This window comes from Rhincodon typus, chromosome 21 (assembly GCF_021869965.1).
Source record: "Rhincodon typus isolate 14 chromosome 21, sRhiTyp1.1, whole genome shotgun sequence".
Classification (NCBI taxonomy): domain Eukaryota; kingdom Metazoa; phylum Chordata; class Chondrichthyes; order Orectolobiformes; family Rhincodontidae; genus Rhincodon; species Rhincodon typus.
In genome coordinates this window covers 4,849,510-4,863,164 of record NC_063352.1, presented here as the reverse complement: position 1 = coordinate 4,863,164, position 13,655 = coordinate 4,849,510, and the positions used below count along the sequence as shown (strand labels likewise).

The 13,655-nt window shown below is 40.6% G+C and overlaps 1 protein-coding gene across 3 annotated transcripts in view; it reads left to right on the top strand.

The window, feature by feature from the left end:
- Nucleotides 1-13,655, top strand: part of cpped1 (calcineurin-like phosphoesterase domain containing 1) — a 157,293-nt gene that overhangs the window by 79,465 nt on the left and 64,173 nt on the right. The window lies entirely within an intron of this gene.

The window sequence follows — 13,655 nt, the reverse complement described above, 5'->3', positions numbered from 1 at the left end:
AGCAGGTCTGGCAGCATCTGTGAAGGAAAAAACAGAGTTAACGTTTCGGGTCCGGCTCTGAGGAAGGGTCACCGGACCCGAAACGTTAACTCTGTTTTTCCCTTCACAGATGCTGCCAGACCTGCTGAGCTTTTCCAGCAACTTTGTATTTGTTCCAGGGTATAAATGGGATCGCTTATTCATGTTTCTCTTTTGCAGTGATTCCCTTGCCTTTAATACTTGCTAAAAATGTCAGATGATTGCAAAAAGAAAGCCAGTTCATTTACCATTTTTTGTGATTTGAATTTATAATAAGCTGTCACTTTTTCTCCCCCTCTCGCTGCCTTCTTATTATGAATCAGTTGCTGACCAGCGCACTCCTACATCTTTGCATAAACCCTAATGTTACATGCATTCCATCACTTGTCGAATTGCATTGATGTTTGTCTCGTTCAACAATTCTTTCCAGTTAATGACAATGTCAACTGACTGACAAACAGTGGTCCACAGTTTATTATTTTCTCATCCATAATCCACCTCATCTCTTGTGCGAGTTCAAGGACCCAATTATTATTCTTGTCCAACTAATTTTCAGCATGTCTGTAGCACTATTAATCGAATGTCTCCAGTTTTAAGTAAGCATTCAAGATCCTGATAAATGCTGTTACTTTTTAACACCAGCAATATTTTCAGACTACACAGAAAATCTTTTAGGAAATCTGTTTTCGATTTTAACAATTTTTTTCAATTACCTCAGCCGTATGATACTACCTGGGTGAACAATATCACCCAGTTGCTCAGTTCCTATATTGTTAAGTCAATTCTAGGAGGTCCATTCAGATCTTCATACTCTTTTAAAGCTATTATCACAAAGAAACTATATATTAATATATCTGTGATTTGCAGAAATAAAAAAAATGTGGCACTGTTGTCTGAGATAACGAGGTGTAGAGCTGGATGAACACAGCAGGCCAAGCAGCATCAGAGGAGCAGGAAGGTGATGTTTCGGGCCTAGACCCTTCTTCAGAAATGGGGGAGGGGAAGGGGGTTCTGAAATAAATAGGGAGAGAGGGGGAGGCGGATAGAAGATGGATAGAGGAGAAGATAGGTGGAGAGGAGACAGACAGGTCAAAGAGGTGGGGATGGAGCCAGTAAAGGTGAGTGTAGGTGGGGAGGTAGGGAAGAGATAGGTCAGCCCAGGGAGGACGGACAGGTCAAGGGGGCGGGATGAGGTTAGTAGGTAGGAGATGGGGGTGGGGCTTGAGGTGGGAGGAAGGGATAGGTGGGAGGAAGGACAGGTTAGGGAGGCGGGGATGAGCTGGGCTGGTTTTGGGATGCGGTAGGGGGAGGGGAGATTTTGAAGCTTGTGAAGTCCACATTGATACCATTGGGCTGCAGGGTTCCCAAGCGGAATATGAGTTGCTGTTCCTGTAGCCTTTGGGTAGCAGCGTTGTGGCACTGCAGGAGGCCCAGGATGGACATGTCATCTGCGGAATTGAAATGGTTCGTGATTGGGAGGTGCAGTTGTTTAGTGCGAACCGAGTGCAGGTGTTCTGCAAAGCGGTCCCCAAGCCTCCGCTTGGTTTCCCCGATGTAGAGGAAGCCACAACGGGAACAGCGGATGCAGTATACCACATTAGCAGATGTGCAGGTGAACATCTGCTTGATGTGGAAAGTCTTCTTGGGGCCTTGGATGGGGGTGAGGGGGGGAGGCGTAGGGGCAGGTGTAGCACTTCCTGTAGTTCCCAGAATGAGGCATTCCACTCCCGTACATCTCAGATGTCCTCATTTTTCAAGGACTGCAACTTCCCCCCTCAGTGGTCGAGAACACCCTCGACCGTGTCTCCCGCATTTCCCACAACTCATCCCTCACACTCCCTCCCAGCAATAACAACCAAAACAGAATCCCCCTCGTCCTCACCTATCTCCCGACCAACCTCTGGATCCAACGCATCATCCTCCGACACTTCCGCCATCTGCAATCCGACCCCACCACCAAAGACATTTTTCCCTCCCCACCCTTGTCTGCCTTCCGGAGGGACCACTCTCTCCATGACTCCCTTGTCTGCTCCACACTCCCCTCCAGCCCCACCTCACCTGGCACTTTTCCCTGCAACCGCAGGAAGTGCTACACCTGCCCCTACACCTCACCTACACCTCCCCTCTCACCCCCATCCAAGGCCCCAAGAAGACTTTCCACATCAAGCAGATGTTCACCTGCACATCTGCCAATGTGGTATACTGCATCCGCTGTTCCCGTTGTGGCCTCCTCTATATCGGGGAAACCAAGCGGAGGCTTGGGGACCGCTTTGCAGAAGACCTACGCTCAGCTCGCACGAAACAACTGCACCTCCCAATCGCGAACCATTTCAACTCCCCCTCCCATTCTGCAGATGACATGTCCATCCTGGGCCTCCTGCAGTGCCACAACGATGCTACCCGAAGGTTGCAGGAACAGCAACTCATATTCCACTTGGGAACCCTGCAGCCCAGTGGTATCAATGTGGACTTCACAAGCTTCAAAATCTCCCCTCCCCCTACCGCATCCCAAAACCAGCACAGCTCGTCCCCGCCTCCCTAACCTGTCCTTCCTCCCACCTATCCCCTCCTCCCACCCCCATCTCCTACCTACTAACCTCATCCCACCCCCTTGACCTGTCCGTCCTCCCTGGACTGACCTATCCCCTCCCTACCTCCCCACCTACACTCACCATTCCTGGCTCCATCCCTGCCTCTTTGACCTGTCTGTCTCCTCTCCACCTACCTTCTCTATCCATCTTTTTTCCGCCTCCTCCTCTCTCCCTATTTATTTCAGAACCCCCTTCCCCTCCCCCATTTCTGAAGAAGGGTCTAGGCCCGAAACGTCAGCCTTCCTGCTCCTCTGATGCTGCTTGGCCTGCTGGGTTCATCCAGTTCTACACCTTGTTATCTCAGATTCTCCAGCATCTGCAGTTCCTACTATCTCTGGCACTGTTGTCTTCTGCTTTGTGTTTGTCTTTAGTACAAGAGAGTAGAAATGACACAGATCACTCTAGCTGACATCAAAACTGTTTCAATATTGAAGAAAGGAGGTAGTAATGGAGAAATTTGAAAAGTCTGTCAATTTCAAACAAAACCATCAGTCCTTGGAGGACCTAGAATGAGCCTGCAATCTTCAAGGGTCTGGTATTTATATTTGAAATCAGAATTTTAAAACAGTATCATAAAGAAAACTTCTGAGTGATTATTTGTGCAAAGCCTGTTTTAAATACTACATTCGATTTAAGGTTTGTAAAAATGTCATTGTTGCCATCTGATTTTTAAGCACACCATAGTGAGTAATTGATGCATCAGAAACTCTGCCAAAGTTTAAATGGTAGTTTGTCACCAATTTTTGAAGAATAAATTCTAATTACAGTTGATCAGTACATTTTAGTTGAAAATTATGCACCTAGTTGACCGTTAATGTGCTCATAAAACCATTATTGCACATAAGGAGACCATTTAGCTCAGGTTTTTGCTAGATCTGTGGAGTAATTTAGTATCAATTCTCTCTTATATCTAAGGCCCTGCAATTTAAATTCCTTCAAGTGCCCACACAATTACTGTTTTACAACCATAGATTGTTGCCTGATTTCATGTGTAGTGACCTCAGTCATGAGTCTGTTTTGCAGTACCTCACTGAAAGACTTTTCAAAAGTTCTAAATATGTTATTTCTACTGCATTACCTGAATCTACTGTTCCTGTGCTGCTTTAATGAATTTTCAGTGACATATATAGAGCTGCTTACTTTTGTCTGTTTCATCTTCACCCATTTCAAGATTCTCACATACATCTGTTTTCTGAGCTTATGCTACTTGAAATAGACAGAAGCATTTACATTAAAATTTAGCGCTGTGGGATTGATGTCCAGACGAGCATATCAAATGTCATTATTCTGGCCCGTTTTGAGCCGATGGAGGTCCATCATTGCTGCACCTAATGAAAATGAGCCTTTATTTTATTAAAACCTCTGATTTGTACATGGTTGAATAGAAACCTTGCATTTCCAAGCAGTTAATTTTTTTTTTCTTGAAGCAGCAAAGAGGGTTAACAGAACTTTTTTGATGCTTTTGGATAGCATGACAGAAGGCTAAAAAGCTGACATCTATTAGCCTGTAATATTATTTGTTTTATTTCTGTAATTTTTGATGTATTTTCCTTTCATTTTTGGTTGGATACTCTCAGGGTGTTCATATGCCAAAGGATACTGAGACCATATGTGTATGTTCAGGTCCATTAAGACAGAGCACATTATAAGTGCACTCCATCTGACACGCTCAGGGTTGAGAGTTAAGAAAATCAGTCTATCTTTGTATGGTGCCTTTGCAGAAAGTCTGGCAAAGGTGCCTCCTAATGACTAAGTTCATTAGTATTATGAATACTTTTCATACTTTCCATAGATTGTCGTGAGTATGGTCTGACTTAGAACACCATTCTTGGGGCCTAAGTGAATACCAGGAACAAAATATAAATGCAGAAATGGGGTAACACAATGTACGAAAGGAAGGGGGAGGCAACAAGTCTTGTATCTTCCATTGTACTAACCAGATGAAGCTTTGATCTTAATCCATAGTGGATCCAACATCAGTGTTTGTGTTTTCAAAAGTGTACTTCTTAAAACTTATAAGATTTAGCAAAAAAAAAAATTCTGTAAGCAGACTATGAATTAAAGCAACTTTTGCTGAGTAATAGCACTTTTTCTGCCATATCAGCAGGCTTCGGGTTCAAACCGTACGCCAGTGAATAGAGGATAGCATCCAGGCTGACACTTCAGTGCAATAATCTGGTAGTGCTGCACAGTTGCAGGTACTTTTGTTCAGTCAGATGTCAAACTGAGGCCCCATTTGCCTTCTCATTTGGATATTCAAGACTTTGGGGTGCTATTGTGAAAACAGGAATGGGTTCAGCCTGATGTTCTAGCTAACACTTAACTCTGAACTGACTTCCTTAACAGAGGTTATTTGGTCAGGATCACATTGCTATTTGTGAGATTTTTCCAAGTGCAAATTGGCAGCCACTTTTCTACACTACAGCAATGATTATGCTTCACAAGTTACTTCAGTAGCTTTGAAGTGCTTTGGATGTCGTGAGTTTGCAAAGAAACTATGTAAACAGAAATCTCTGAACAATCTAATCTATCAGTCACGGTGTATAGTTTTAATTTGTGCTTTTTATCCATACCAAATTGCCCTGTGATTCAGAGAAATTGGGATTCTGTTCCAATAATTGTTTGCCAAATGTAGTGTTTTTCATAGTGAATGTAAAATTGTTTGCATTTGTCACTTCCAATGACGTAGACCGACTTTGGAATCAAATGATGTGAGTGCTCCAACAAAATTATTTTATTGCAAGTAAAACTATCGTAACTCTTTCCAGTAAATGTTTACTTTTCAATGATTAATTTATCAATTTTTATATTGTAAGAAGTAGGCTCATTGTGACTTGAACACTAAATGTCCAAAAATTAATCTGTAAATGAAAGTTGCCTCCTACCGAAACTATTGCCCTATAATTAATGTGGCTAAAGTCTTGTGAAAGCTAATGTGTAGCCCTTTACAGTTAGTTAAGTTAGAACACTGCTGAGGTGATGGGTGGATGCTGAGTCAAAAACTGCTTAGATGCATCACTATTATTATTATCGCTGTTGAAGACTGAGGAGGGAAGTGTTGTGATTGATAGGAATATGGACACCTGTGTAGTTTGTGCAGAGAAACTGGGAAGAAGTCACACAGATGCACAATTGCACTTATATAATTGGAACTAGTGAATAGCTTAATGTTGATGTGAGACCTATTTTATATTCCCCTGTGGTGCTAAACAAGTGAAAAATTACTTGCTGCCATACACAGTGGGGAAGGAGTGGAGAGGGCACATGGTCGTTTTCAAGAGTGAGCTGTCCTTTTCCAGAAATTCTTTTGTGCATTCCCCTCAAAAAAGAGCCTTAAAATTTGACCCTCATAGTGTTTGGATTATTTTAATTTTCTTGAAAAATAACTTAGGGATACTTTGTGTCTTTTGTTCAAACTTCAACAGTTTGTTTGATTGAGTTTCTAAATTTAGTTTAGCTTTCTAAATTGAATCCTCTTTAATACCTGTATCATTCATTAATAATATTCAGATTGCAATCTCAGCACAACACTTTGGAAGATTTACACCCAACAGTTCCAAAATACAGAGTTTTACAATCTCAGCCTTGAGAAATGAGTGCCGTGGAGCTTACCAAAGTGAGGAATGAAAGACACAGATAAAATTGCTGTCGTTCATCCTTGATTGATTATCTTTCCAGAACTAAGTGAAATACCCAGAGTAGAAAAAACAAGAACCAAAATGGAGAAGAATACAAAAGATGTTCATTTTTTAAAAATAGCTTCAACATTCTTTTGCATTCTACATTTTTAAAATCTTTGGTTTCAGTTATCACAACCACTATCCTTTTTGTGGTTTGTGAGCTGTGAATTTGTATGATTAGTTTATAGCACCCTTTTTAGTTTTCAAGTGTTACAAATTTTTTTAAAAAAAGCAAGTTTAATTCTTGAGCAAGATAAATGTTTATTTATTACATAACTATTGGTTAAAATTATTTAGGTTGAAATGATAAAGTTATCAGCTAAAAACATTGAAACAAAGATTAAGAGCGGGATGAACATCATGAATGAAAATGAGATCAGTCTCCATTATCGTTGCAGACCTGGCTTCTTTTTCTGAAGGAAAGATGTTGAAAACATAGTCAGATCCAGCAGCTACAATGGGTTCTATAATTGAATAAATTGGAAGTTTGCCAATAGAGGTGGACTTAGCAAGATTTCAGAGAGAAATTTTGCAGAATCACAGAAGTGTTACTGTGTAGGAGGAGGTTATTTGGCCCATTATGCCTGTACCAGTTCTTTTTTGTTCTTCCTTCTTCTTCACTAGGTCTGCAGTTAAGATTGTGCAGAATGCCTGGACTTTTTAGAAGAATAGCAGTTGATTTCTGTATGCCTTCCTGCTTCTGCTCTTCTAGCAGCAATTCTAGCAGCAGAGACAGCTTCCATGTCCACCTTCAAGACCCCAGCAACTGCTGAAAGCCAAACTAAATCCCTGGTTCTGTGGAAACCTGACTCCGCCCATTCAGGCCACTTCTATTCTTTCAACTTTATATAAAAGAAGCCAAAGCCACACCAGCTGTTTACTTTATTGGCTTGGAGCAGACACCTTTTCACCTCGGTCTCAACCTCTCTTCATTTAACAAAATGGACCACACACACCTCTTAAAGACATTGTATTACCATACTTTGCATCTAGGGCGAGTTTGATCTATATGACACGCATATATACCAGATTCATAAGAAGTTAATAATTTTTGGTTGAACATTGGGGATTAACTTTTACACAATATCAGCCATTATTTATGAGTATATGGAGTATATGTACTGTGTTATGATAAAATATTTTGAGTGGGAGTTTGAAATCATGCATATTTGTTGTCGGCTGCAATGAACCTATTCCATACCTCCCCAACATCCACTGAATATGAATGAGTTGATTTGTGTTTTTTCAAAGTCGTTTATTGTGTAATCAAATACAAGCACCTGAAAACATTCTCACCGATGGATGGTATTTTAATTACTGCCATCCCATCTTCATTACAGGCATTAAGTAAATCATGTTCTATGAAAAATGAAGTGTTATTTTTGATAGCAGTATCATGCCAAAGCAATTTAAATCACTGTATGATTTATTTGAAAACAAATACGAACAAGTTCCCCTAGCACTTCTTCCTGAAGATTCTGCCCATTTAACACAGGTCTTCTTCACTCCAAGTGCAACAACCACTTAACTGACATTGGATTTAATTGTTATCTAAGAATCAAGTGCTCAGAAATATCTGACAAATTTTACTGTTTTCCATTATGCAGCTATTAATGTTCAGCTGCTTGATCCCAGTACCAAACAGCTTGACTACAAATTATTCACTCATCGTTTAGAAAATGAGTGCACTTTTGGTCAGGAAAAATGGGCAAATGGACATATAGCAACATTACGGCCAGCCTTAAACATTTAGCTCTTGCCCCACCAATGCATTGTGTACCATCTGCAAGATGCACTACAGCAATTTGCTAAACCTCTTTCAGCAAACACCTTTTGACCCCGAAGCGCTGCCATCTGCAGGAATACCAGCACCTACAAGTTCACATGCAAGCCAAGCATAATCCTGAGTTGGAAATGTTTGGGCGTTCCTACATTCTTGCTTTGGCAGTATCCTGATTCTCCTGCCCGAGCAGTATGGTGGGTGCACTAATCCAGATGGGCTGCAGAAGTTCAAGAAGGTGACTCATTATCGTTTTGCCAAGGATAGGTAGAACAATAGATGTTGACCTTGCCTACATACCGCAGATTAATAATGAAAAGAAATTTTCTGATCTAAGGCTATTGACAGAGAAATATTCATTTTGCATCAGCAGCGATAGACAATGTTGTAGAAACCTTGTAGCACTACTGGAAACAGGTAAACAAAAGAAAATAATTTGGATTGAAGTGCAGTTGTGCTGAGAAACCACACATCTTTTCTTCAGTCATTCAGCAGTACACAATATAGTTCAATATATAAGACATGAATCACTGAATTTAGGACTTTGATGTAACCTGTTTCACTTTGTAGGAATTTGCCACTTTTAGAAGAAATTCTTAATGTTCAAGTACCTCCTTGGCCTTGCCACACTATCTCTGTAAACTTCTCCAGCTATATGTCTCTATGATCCTGCAACTCTGGCTGCTTGTGCTTCCCAATTTCATTCATTCCACCATTGATGGTTGTGCCTTCAGCTATCCAGGCTTTAAGCTCTGGAACTTCCTGCCTAAACTTCTCAGGCTTTTGAGATACTGCTTCAAATCTACTTCTTCAACAAAGTGTTTGGTCACCTGTCCCAGTACTTTTTTTCTTTTGGCTTAGTGTCTGTTTTTGTCTGATTACACTTGTTGTGAACATAGGCCCAATAGTAGCCATTCAGCTCATCAAGGCTGGACACAGATCAATTTGGCCAAAGCTGACTGAACACTTTAATACCTTTTATTCACCTGAACCCCATAACTGGTAATCAGAAATCTATCAATCACTACGATAAACATACTGGAAGACTGAGCCTCCACAACCTGCTGTAGTAGAAAGTTCCAAAGATTCACAACTATCTGAGTAAAGAAATTCCTCCAAATCTCAGACCTAATTGACCCCTCTCTTTCTTACTTATAAAACTGTACACAGTACCCCCCACTCCCCCACCCACCCAACCCTTCCATTTTGGATTCCCAATGAAGGGAAATCATCTTATCTGCATCTACCCTTTTAACTATTTTGTAATCTTCAATTATATCGCCTCACATTCTTTAAAACTCTAGAGAATACAGGTTCAGTTTACCCAGTCACTCTCTTTATAGGGAATAAGCCCAATGAACCCTTGTTACATTCCATCTTTTGCAATGATATTTCATGAAATAGGGAGAGCAAAACTGTGCACAGTGCCCTAGATGCAGTCTAACCAAGCTCCAATACATTACGCAGCCTATATGCAGATTAAAGTCACCCATGATAACTGTGTTGCCCACACTGTATGATTCTCTCATCTCCTGATTAATGCCATGTCCCACACTACCACTACTATTTGGTGGCCAATGTCTGCTTCCCCTTGCTGTTTTCTAGCTCTACCCAAACAGATTGCAAATATTGTTCTTGCAATCTAGGTTTCATCCTTTCTACTGTGTCCGTCCTATCCTTTATTATCAGTGCAATACCACCTCCTTTATGTTTCTCGTCTGTTCTTCCTAAACGTCAAGTGTGCTTGAATATTCATTTCCCAGTCCTCATCCCATGCAGCTATGTTTCTGTAATAGTAATTAGATTATCCATGTAACTTTTTGCCTTTTTTTGACACCATTCTGCTTTCAAAGCACAATAAAGTTTTTTTTATAGAATCCCTACAGTGTAGAAACAGGCCCTTTGGCCTAATAAGCCCACACCAACCCTCAGAGCATCCCTCCCAGACCCATCCCCCTGTAACCCACCTAATCTACACATCCCTGAACACTATGGCCAAATTAGCACGGCCAATCCACCTAGCCTGCGCATCTTTGGACTGTGGGAGGAAACCGGAGCACCCGGAGGAAACCCACGCAGACGCGGGGAGAATGTGCAAACTCCACACAGACAGTCATCCGAGGGTGTAATTGAACCTAGGTCCCTGACGCAGTGAGGCAGCAGTGCTAACCACTGAGCCACCGTGCTGCCTCTCTTTTGCAATATTTTCTTAATTGGAAGGTTATGTTCTTATTGAGTTACTTATTCAGGCTTTCCACCTCCTGATATGTGAACCATGGAAATGTTGCTCATTGTTAGACAGAAACATTACTGTGTGATCAAAAGAGCTGAGTTCTGCTATAATGCCTCATATTGAATGAAATCAACTGTTATAATGGAACATCTGGAAAACATGTTTTATGCTATTCCATGCAGACAAGACGAACATTTTTTTAAAATTCTCATTGGTACCTCTTTTTTTTCAAAGGAGATCTTAAATGAAGAAATTTGATAGATTTTATAATCATTGTTTTGAGGGGTGGAGAAATGAAGTAATTTTATTTCAATTGAACCAATAGAGTTTAAAAGACAGCATAGTAGATATTCAACTTGTGGTAATAGAGAATGGGATCATTTACCCTGATGCAAATTTCCATGGCATCCAGAAAATTTTTTTACCAGAGAAAAATGACCTGACAGTATGCATCTTCAGGATAAAACACATAGCCACCTTTAAAGGTTTTATATTTTTACCTTGGCTAAATAATACTATCATCATCTTTTTGAAGATTTAAGTAAAACATGCATAATGTGATCATTATGAAATGTAACTGCTAAGTGCAATCAAGGAAAAATGAAACTGGCTGCCAACTTTATGTTTTCTGCCTGCCAGAATGATGATGTGTACGTTCTACACACAGTGCATAATATTTAAGGAGGCTGGAGTATGTTCAAAGGAATACCTTTGGCATTTCATTTAACGCCTCCCTCCACCTCCTCTAGTTTACCATGTTCCTAGAGGTTTTATGGTCTCCCATTTCCAACCAATTAGCATGCTGGTAAACCTACACTCCCAGGCCAGTATATCGTTTCTAAGGTAACAAAATGTGGAGCTGGATGAACACAGCAGGCCAAGCAGCATCAGAGGAGCAGGAAAGCTGACGTTTCGGGTCTGGACTCTTCTTCATTTTCTACTCCTCTGATGCTGCTTGGCCTGCTGTGTTCATCCAGCTGTACACCTTGTTATCTCATATTCTTCAGCATCGGCAGTTCCTACTATCTCTGTATTGTTTCTAAGGTGCTGTGATCAGAACACAGTATTCCGAATGTGATCTAACCAGGGATTTGTATAGTTGAAGCAGGCTTGTACCCCCTCTAAATTTAAAGGGCAGGATATATTAGTCTCTTGGATTATTTTGTTTCTGTTTATTACATTTGAATGATCTATGTAACTGTGTCCCAATCTGCATTCCCCTGCCAAGTTTTTTTGAACCTCTCACTTTTTGCCATTTATAAAAATATCCTGTACTATTTTTATTGATTCAAAAATTCACATTTATCTACAATGAAATCATCTGCCACATGTTTGCCAATCACTTGGTAGGTCTTCTTTACATTTGAGAATTAATAGCTGTATCCCTATTGCCTTGAACATTGACTGAATGGAACATGTAAATGAAAGTAAAAGATTATCACGTATGTGACGCTGGAATAGAGATTTACAACAATGAACCTTGAATCTGATGCGCTATGAAAATCGTGATCTTCAAGCTTCATAACATTGCAAGCAAATCTCTGCTTCATGGAGACAGTTGGGGTGAATTTGGCCTTTTGTAGATTTAAAGTAATTAGCAAAAGAAGCAAAAGTGATGTGAGAAAAGTATTTTTTCAATTCAACATCTGATTACTGTAGTGGAGGCAGGTTCAACAGGGATTTATTAGTGAATGACATGTTACAGTGAGAAGGTGAGAGAATGCCATTAGGCAGATTGCTCGTTCAGATGCCAGTCCATGATGGGCTGAGTGGCCACCACCCACAGTACGCCAGTTGTATGATTCTGTGAAATTTGATTTCAGTGATAACTGACCGTGGGCAGTACCAGATTTTGAAGAACAAGGCTGGGTAAATAAAAAACAACCAATCTGAGATCACTAATTTTGTTTCACAGCAAAATGTAAATTTTATTTCATCTGGGTGATGATTAGGCTGACCATTTAATGGAGCATTGCTGTAGATATTTCATTACAAAATTTCTTCCTTCCTATCCTTCCTTCCACAGCCTTCCTATTGTAAAATCAGTCCAAAATTATAATTTCATATGTTCAAACCTTGTGTCACCTTCCAATGGCTCCATTTTTGTGGCTGAACAACCCAAGATTTTCCAGTGCAGAATTTTACCACAGTTTGGCTGTTTCAGTGAAGATTCATGGAGGGTTTCTCTCTGAGAGCTCTAGTGATTTATCCCATATAATCCTCCAATGCTCATTTTGCTACGTATGCACCACACATCTATGGCGCTGAACTTGACTATCTTGCATTGACAAGTGACGGAAATGCTCACTGTTGCGGGGACCTTCTGGGGGATTTGTGCTGCCAGCGCCATAATTAAAGCCATGTTGTGCACCAGATGAAATGTATCCAGACAGAAATAGGTCTTCACAGCAGATATTGTCGGAGGGAAATGAATAAGGAATGCTTCTGAGGGCACTTAGGTGGCACAAGTGATACTTCATTGGAAATGGAAGGTCATATTTGTAAGTGCATTACCACTTTACATCGTCAGTTGTCTGACCAACTGACATTGTAACGACATCTACAAGAATGAAGCTATAGAGGCTACTTGTTCTTAGTGTCATACCATGTCAGAACCCTGCCTGAAGGATTTTGCTGCTGTCAGTGATCTCTAAAGTGTGGTATTGAAATGGTGAGTGGTATATAAGTGAGTCCAAAGTGTGCCATGATAATGTGATGAGGCTGGTACATGTGTGATACCAACCTTCATAGATAGCTGTTGCAGGTGATTGCTGCCCATGGAATGTACTTGGAGAAGTTGGGGACTGGTGATCAGGATGGGCACACTTAGGGGAGCAAACAACCAGCTCCAAATGCCAGGTACCTGCTCAGACATTGATGTCGGGAATTGTTGCCATCTAGCTGCTCTCCGTTGCCTAGGAAAATAGCAAACTATGTGTAAATGAAGCAAGATTAGGTAATAATTAAATAGTAATGAAAATAGGCCTCTTGCTACTCACTAGTGAGTTTCTCATCGGGCATTAAACAGCAGATTGAGAAATTAGAGTGACGAAAACCTGGGCAGAAAAGATGGGATTGAAGAAGATTCTTAGATGTTGTGAGAGATAAAATGAGATTTGGGAGGAATCTCTAGAAAATAAGACTCAGGCTGCCTTAAGATGGTAGAGCAATGGGAGTGACATTAAAAAATACAAGAGTTGAAAAGCCAGCAGCTGCTGGAGGAAAAAAGATCCGGAGATTTGGTGAGATAAAATGTTATCAGATCTGAAGATGAAGAGTTTAAAACAAAACTTGATCAGTTTTATTTTTGCACTAAAATTGGAGAGTGTAATGGTTTTCAACTTCTAATAATA